Source organism: Gekko japonicus, unplaced genomic scaffold (assembly GCF_001447785.1).
Source record: "Gekko japonicus isolate JY-2015 unplaced genomic scaffold, Gekko_japonicus_V1.1 scaffold596, whole genome shotgun sequence".
In the NCBI taxonomy this organism is placed as follows: Eukaryota; Metazoa; Chordata; class Lepidosauria; order Squamata; family Gekkonidae; genus Gekko; species Gekko japonicus.
In genome coordinates this window covers 801,519-810,379 of record NW_015174859.1, presented here as the reverse complement: position 1 = coordinate 810,379, position 8,861 = coordinate 801,519, and positions in this window count along the sequence as shown.

Here is an 8,861-nt window from a genome sequence, read left to right as displayed (position 1 = left end):
GTAGATGGCGATCTACCTGTTGGACATACCTGCTCTAGACATTTGCCAACCCTCTTTAGGTCAGGCAGCTCCATGATAAACCAAGGGGGCAGGCTCCACCCCAAGAGCGGGAGAGGGCGACAAGGGGCAACCTTCAGAGCTTCTAGGAGCTTCACATTCCAAGCTCCCACTGCAGCCTCAACACATTTGTCACATCTTTGCCCATTCACAGCCCAAGGGTTTCTGGTGCCCGATGACTCCCCACCACCACCACGACTCCCGCCACCACATTCACCACAGGTCAAAGTAAGAAGTCTAGAATTAACTTTATTTAGGCTGGCATTTGAAATAGACAATGTAAAAAGGAAAACAGATATTTTCATATTCTATTAAACCAACCACAATTTCACTGTATAGCAGGGGTCTGCAAACTTTTATAATTAAAGACTGCATCAAAATTTGGAGCCTGAAATAAATTAAAGAGCAGTCCCGTAGCACCTTCAAGACTAACAAACTTTATTCCATCATCTGTTTCCATGATGCTCATTTTATCAGATGATAAACTCACGATTTCAGTAACCGAGATGGACAAGGATCCAGAGTAAAGTGGTAGCCTTCAGATCGCAGGATCCTGTTGACATCCATTTTGGTAGCTGGATCAAAATGATCCATAAATGGACCAGACAGTGTACTGGGCAGTTATAGAGTCTCAGCCGACAACAACAAAAATTGCAAAACCATCACAACCCATCATTGGCTTCTGCAAGTTTAAAGGCACAGACTTGGAAGTCCACAAGTGGTGATATACATTAAACAACCGAGTGAGTGCAAACTGGCTGATGCAATGGTAGCATCTTTGCCACTGTCACCATCATTTTAAAGGTCTTCCAATGAGTTCTATAGCACAATCTGTCTGATTCAGCTCAAGTTTTCTGCTAATGCCATTCTAGACATCTCCCAGGTCTTTTCAGGTCACCCAGCTCCACAATAGACCAAGGCACCAGATTCTGCCTGGAAAGTGAGAGGGGTCAAAAAGGGGATAACCACCTTGATAGCTTCCAGGGTAGGTTCTCATTCCAGGTTCCTCAACAGAGCTGTCAATTGAGATCTCCGGAAACCCCCAGGGCATTCCGTAAACCAGATGGATCAAATTAATCTCTGCCAGTGGACCATTTTAACACACCTCACACCTACACAGCATCTGTGCAAGTTTCACCCATGCCTGGAGGAGGTAGGATAAAGGCACAGGCTGAACCTTCAGCCCCCAGATCTTGCTCCAGAGATTTAGTGCAAAAAATTAAGTCCAAGGTTCGTCCTTTGTTAGTGCCTGTCAGCAGCCTGAGAGAGACCTATAGTAGCCAGAAAGGCTATGAAATCCTAGGCCAGCCCTGACATGGTGCTGTTGGCATGAGTTGCAGGGAGACCTCTCAGAGAGCCCTTTTCTACTCAGCTGAGCTCAAACTCCTGATGAACTTAGTTTGGCCCCCACTTCTCAATAAACTTGCATGAGTGTGAACAGCTGGACAGGGCTTGGCTTTCATCCCAGTCACGGACTCACCAGGTGGCTTTTGGGCCCCCAAACATCTCCATAGAATAGGCGAAAGCCAGTTTGAATTTGTTCCCAGCCATATCAAATCTATTTCTTGCTTCAGTCTGATTCACAACATTGATCAGTGGGTGTGCCACACAAACTGGGATCTTATTTTGTGAGCCGCCTCAAGTAGGTCTCTGAAGAAGCAGCATAGAAATGTTTTGAATGAGTGCACAGACTCTAATCTGGGAGAACCGGGTTTGATTCCCCACTCCTCCACTTGCACCTGCTGGATGATCTTGGGCAAGCCATAGTTCTGATAAGAGCTGTTCTTGAAAAAAGAGCCGTTTCTGTCAGAGCTCTCTCAGCCCCACCTACCTCACAGGGTGTCTGTTGTGGGAAGGGGAAGGGGAAGGAGCTTGTAAGCTGCTCTGAGACTCCTTTGGGTAGTGAAGGATGAGGTACAAATCCAATCTCCTCCTCCTCTTCTTCTTTGATGCAAACATGTTTTTATTGAAAGTCCTCTTTCTTTTCCTACAGAGACTTTTAAGCCCCTCAGCCATCACCACGTATTGTGTCCCTCGAGAAATCTACTGCTCCACGTGACTGTAGCAGCTTCTGACCTGGCAGGAGGAGGATGGCGATGTGGCCCTACCTGGCCGCGAACACTGTGGGGAAATTCTGTCAAACACCAGACCTTGCCGGTTTGCTCACACAAGGAGGGAAACCCCTCTGGGGAAGGAGCCTCTGACGGGCAAAGGGGGCTATGCAAGGTGGGCAGGACAATGAAGAAGCACCAGCAAAGGTGCAAGAATGCCAGCTGTCCTGACTGATGGTGTCTACGCATTGCCCCCAAACAGGACTATGGGGAAATTGTCCACCTTGCTGTGTTTGCCTTTTGCCTCTGGTAGCACAAAAAACTGCCAACAAGAGTACCTCTTGGAACCCTGCCCAGTGTTGGACAATGGAGCCCAAGCCTCTGCCTCCAAAGCACAGACTAAACCAGAGTTATCCCCTCTTTTTTGCAGGGCAAGCGGGGGGGGGGGGTATTGTGGGAGGCACAGGTGAGGCATAGGCAGGGGTCATTTCCTGCAGGAGTGCACAGGAGCGGAGCTCCGGCAGTAGAGCCCAGGGGGCGGGCCCATGCAGCAAGCCCCGCCCCCTGCTCCCAGCAGCCCCGGGCCACGAGGAGCACGAGGATCTGCACGTTCCCCCCCCCAATAGCTAGCAACCCAAAACAGTCCAGTGGAGCCTGAGCAGTGGGTGTTGCCTTCTGACACACTTCCGGTGTTGTCAGGGGGTGTGGCATATGCAAATAAGTTATGCTAGAGTTATGCTAATGAGCTCCTGCACCTCTTTTTCTACAAAATGACCCCTGGACATAGGAGGTCCTGCTGCTGACAAACAGCTGCTGGGATTTAAGCCTTGGCTAGACAGAAGCTCTGCTCCAACCCCCGAGGCACAGGAGTTGGTCCCGTAAACTCAAGAGACAGGGAAAGGAACTCTGCACATCCTCAGAGGCATGAGTGTCCTCTGTATGCCTCAAACTACACAAGGCAGAGCACAGCCCTCTGCACCATCTCCACCAAATCCAGTTGCTGCCAAATGCCAGAATGCAAAACGGAATGACCAGCATCGCATCAGAAGAGCCCTTCAGTATCCAACCAATGTGGGTGTCAGGCCCACTATGTGTTTTATAGTTCGCCTGCCCTAGAGGAAGGAGGAGGGGGAGAGGGGTGTGGAGACTGAAATGCTTTCGCTTTCCTAAATGCTATGATGTGCCGGATACTGTGTCGCAGAGACCTGTTGTTCTGCTTTATTTCTGTAGAGGGGTACGTGCTTAGTGGGGAGGGTTCAGTGGCGTGGAGGGGACCTGCAGTTCCCAGACCCCCGATGCAAAGCTCATGGGTGGAATCCCGAGTGGGGGGAGGCACCAGCTCCCATTCCGGAGCGTGTTTGTCTGACACAGGGAGAGCTCGGTCTCATCCCTCCTGAGTACAAAGACTTGGCTAGAGTGTTCGAAGAGGAGGAGGCAGATGAGCTCCCTCCTCCCCACTGAAAGTCGGACTGTGCTACAGAGATTTTGTCAGGGCACAAAATGCCCAAAGGGAAGTTGTATGCAATGAGCCCAGCTGAGAAAGAGGAGCTGCACAGGTTATAGATAAAAATCTTGCTCGGGGTTTATATTCCTCTCCTCTTATTTTGACTCCTCTGATATGTCCATCTTCTCTAATCATGTTATTCAGTACTTTAAGTACAAATATGAACAATAATGGTGAGAGTGGACAACCTTGCCTAGTTCCTTTTTGTATTTGAATACTCTGTGATAAATCTCTATTAATAAGAATTCTTGCTTGCTGTTTAGTATAAATTGCTTTGACCATTGTAAAGAATTCTTTACCACATTGTGAAACTAATAATTATTCCAACATAAAAGTCCAGCTGACACTGTCAAATGCTTTTTCAGCATCTAAAAAGATTAGAGCCGTTTGTTTTTCAGGGTGAGCTTCAAAATATTCAATTACATTTAAAACAGTCCTTACATTATTTCTAAGTTGGCTTTTTTTTTTTTTTGGTAAACAAATTTTATTTTCTCAGGAATACAACATATAAAACATTTCATTCTATCAATTGTCTACCCCATTCCCAGTTCCTCCCCTCCCTCCAATGGCTTCCCACAATGCTTCCACCCCTGCTCCAAATTACTTCATATCATCAACAATATCAGTTTTTCATCATTACAATCTAAAGATAACATCATTTGACTTAATATTGATCTAAACATATTAAGTTTTGTTTCACATCCCAGTTCTTTTCCAGATAAATTTTAAAATCATTCCATTCTCCAAAAAACTCATCGTCTTCTTTGTTATTCAGTTTTTTTGTAATCTTATTCATTTGTGCCATGAACAGAACGTTTTGTATCCATTCTTCAACCTCTGGTACCTTTTCTGTCTTCCAAAACTGAGCATAAATCATTCTCGCTGTCACTATCAGGTACCAGAGTAAAGTTTTTTTAGTCGTATTGACTTCTTCCATTTTGAGTCCCAAAAGCAGAATTTCCGGTGCTTTTTTAAAAGAACATTTCAGTATTTTTTGCATTTCATTGTGGACTTTTGTCCAAAAGTCTACAGCTTTCTCACAAGTCCACCACATATGATAAAATGAGCCCTCATGCCTCTTACATTTCCAACATTTGTTTGACATATTTTGATTCATATTTGCAATTTTCTTAGGTGTCATGTACCACCTATACATCATCTTATAACAATTTTCTTTAACATTAGTACATGTCGAGATCTTAATAGAATTTTTCCACAAATATTCCCAGGTTTCCATAGCCACTTCCTTATTCATATTAATAGCCCATTTTAACATTTGTTCTTTAACAGTTTCATCTTCAGTATACCATTTTAACAACACCTTATACATTTTAGAAATATTTTTTCCTCCTCCACTCTCCCATACCTTTTCAATTTCATTTTTTTCCTCTCTAAAACCATAGTTTTTTTTGTCAGATCTAAAAAGATCATAAATCTGCATATATTTCAACCACTCATATTCATATTCAATTTCATTCTGCTTTTTCATTACCCACTCTGTTCCCTCTTTTTTAATTAAATCTCTATATGGCAACCAGTCTCTACCTCGCTGTCTTGAGTAAGATATCAACACTTCTACTGGTACAATCCACAATGGTCTTAAGTCACTCTGGTACTTCTTATATCTTGTCCATACCATATACAAAGCTTTTCTCACCAAGTGAAGTTTAAAAAAACTGTCCATTTTTATCTTGTCATACCATAAATATGCATGCCAGCCAAATCTACAATCATGCCCTTCCAACCCCAACAATCTGTCATTTTCAAGCTTCACCCATTGATCCATCCATGTTAGACAAACCGCTTCATAATATAGTCTAAGATTTGGCATTTGTAGACCTCCTCTTTCTTTGGCATCACAAAGTATTTTCATTTTGATCCTTGGTTTCTTGCCTGCCCAAACAAATTTTGACAACTCTTGTTGCCACTTGGCCAACAAATCCGTTTTATGCAGAATTGGTATTGTTTGGAACAGGAACATCAAACGTGGTAGGACATTCATTTTTATAACTGATATTCTTCCCATCAGTGATAAGTTCATTTTATCCCATTTCTTAAAATCTTGAGTCAGCTTAGTCCATAATTTCTCATAATTATTCTTATATAGGTCTATATTTTTTGCCGTTAATTCAATTCCAAGGTATTTTGTTTTTTTAACTACTTCACATTGTACCAGTTCTTGTAGTTCCACTTGTTTTTGTTTGATCATGTTTTTACATATAAGTTTTGTTTTATTCTTATTTACGTAAAAGCCGGCCAATTCTCCAAACTCCTTTATTTTTTGAAAAAGCAATGTCAATTTTTCTGTTGGGTTTTCCACCATAAACATTACATCGTCTGCAAATGCTCGATATTTGTATTGGTGTCCTTTATGTGTCAAGCCCTTTATTTCTTGATCGTACTGTATTTTTTGTAAAAGTATTTCCAATACCCAGATAAATAATAACGGTGATAACGGACAACCTTGCCTTGTTCCTTTCTGTACTTTGAAGTTATCTGTCAGTTCTTTATTCACATTTATTTTAGCTCTTTGTTCAGAATAGATAGCTTCAATACAATTTCTAAAATGTTGTCCCGCTTCAATCTTTTCCATCATCTGGTGCATAAAATTCCAATTAAGATTGTCAAAAGCTTTTTCTGCATCAACAAACAGAAAAGCTACTTCTTTTTCTGGGTGCTTTTCATAATATTCAATTGCGTCCATTACTATTCTTACATTGTCTCTAATCTGCCTTTTGGGTAAAAAGCCCGCTTGATCTTCAGAAATTACCGTTTGTAAATAGTTTTTCACCCTTTCTGCAATAATTTTTGCAAAGATTTTATAATCGTTGTTCAAAAGAGATATTGGCCTGTAGTTCTTTACATTTGTTGAATCTTGTCCTTCCTTTGGAATCAAAGAAATAATTGCTTCTTTCCATGAGTCCGGCACCTTTTTGTTTTCTCTTATTTCGTTGGTTAAAGCTTCCAGGACCGGGGAAATTTCTTCTTTCATCTTTTTGTAGAATTTCGCTGTAAATCCGTCCGGCCCAGGCGCCTTCCCCAACTTTGTCTCTTCTATTGCCTTCATCACTTCTTCTTTTTGAATTGGACCATTTAATAAATCTTTGTATTCCTTACTTATTTTTGGTAGTGGAATCTCCTTTAAATATGTTTTAATCTTCTCAAGATCAACTCTAGTTGTTTGGAATAGTTTAGCATAATACTTGAAGAAACATCTCTTTATTCCATTAGGATCAACGAACTCTTTTCCATCTTCTATTATTTTGGTTATCATTCTTCTCTCTCTTCTAGCCTTAAGTTGCCAAGCTAAGTATTTTCCCGGTTTGTTCGCCCCTTCAAAAGATTTCTGTTGTAACTTCTTTAAATTCCAATACATTTCCTGATTCCAAGTCTCATTCAGTTGTTCCTTCAGCAACTTTAATTCTTTAATAATTTGCTTTTTTCCAGGCTTCTTTTTTAATTCCTTTTCTTTCTGAGCAATTTTTTCTAACACTTCTGTTTGTTTTTGAAGTTTTTCCTTTTTTTGCTTCACGTTTTGCGAGATGAGAATTCCTCTCATCACCGCTTTATAAGCATCCCATACAATCTGTATCGGTGTTTCTTTATTTAAATTTTGTTGAAAGAATTGTTTCGTTTCTTCCTTTAACATCTCAATTACCGTTTTCTTATCCAACAAGTCTTCATTAATCCTCCACAGAAAGGGTTTTTTCCTTTCTGTGGAACTCCATACCACCGGATTGTGATCTGAATTACATCTTGGCAAAATTTCAGTCTTATGTGTTTTCATTGATAATTCTTCAGACATCCAAATCATATCAATTCTGGAAAAAGAGCAATGTCTATTGGAATAAAAAGTAAAGTCTTTCTGCATCGGGTTCCATTTCCTCCAAACATCTTCTAATTTTTCTTGCTTAACTAATTCAAAAAAATTCTTTGGCAATTTTCCGCTGAATTCGTTGTCCTTTTGTGGTTTTCTGTCTAGACGATCTATTGTCCCATTAAAGTCTCCGGCCATAATAACTTGCTCATAAGTCAATTGTTGTAATTGGTCAGTTATATCCTTAAAAAATTTTTCCTTTGCTCCATTGGGTGCGTACACGTTGATCAACAATGTTTTTTTCTGCTGAATCATTAATTCCACACCCACGTATCTGCCATCTATGTCCTTAAAAATTTCTGTAGGTTGTAACTCCTTCTTCACATATGTCACAACTCCTTTTTTCTTGTTTGAGGCCGCAGAACAAAATTCAATTCCAAATAAAGCATTCTTTAAATATTTTATATCCTGTTTTCTAATATGTGTTTCTTGCAAGCATATCACGTTGCATTTCTGTTTCTGTATCCAATGATTGATTCTTTTCCTCTTGTTTGGTGAATTTAATCCATTAACATTCCATGACAACAATTTGTACTCCATTATGCGTTTTATTTTAAAGTTCTCCAAAGACGTCCGCATTGTCCGCCTTAAATTTATAAAAGTCCATCATCGATCTGATCTGAATCCTCCCACCTTGATACGTAAAGGATAAACCTTGTGGAATCTCCCATCTATATCTGATGCTCAAAGCTCTGAGTTTGTCCGCCAAGGATTTATACCTTTTCCTGTCTTGCAGTATTGTTCTTGGGAGTTCTCTCATCACCATAATTTTGTTTCCCTCTATTACAAAAGGGACGTTGAATTGCTTCTTGAATATCTCCTCTGTTATTGATCTTGTTACAAATTGTACAATTACATCCCTTGGTAAATTCTTCTTTTCTGCAATTCTGGAGTTCACTCTATAAATCAAATCAAAGTCTGAGTCCATTGACCCTTCCTCCTCGCCCAGAAAAGCCGTTATCACTTCCATCATTTTTTCTTTTAAGTTCTCATTCTCTGTTTCCTTAATGCCTCTGAATCTCAGATGAGTCTGCATCCTTCTGAACTCCATCATTGTCTCTGATCTTGTAATTTGTTGAGTCAAAGAATCTTGTTTCTCTTCTATTTTTTGTATCTTCTCCTCTGTCTCTGTAGTCTTGGTTGCATTTGCTTGAACATCCTTCTTAACTCCTTCCATTTCTTGCTTGATTGAAGTTATTTCTGTAGTAACCAATTCCTTCAATGCTGTTATGTTCTTCTCTTGGACTTCTTCTAGATGTTTCAGATGAATCTGAGTTTGCTTCTCCAGTTGGTCCCCCAATGTTTTTTCTATCTGCTCCCCCATGGCTTGTATTGCCTCTGTCATTCTCTTCTCCATTGCTTCCATGGAGGC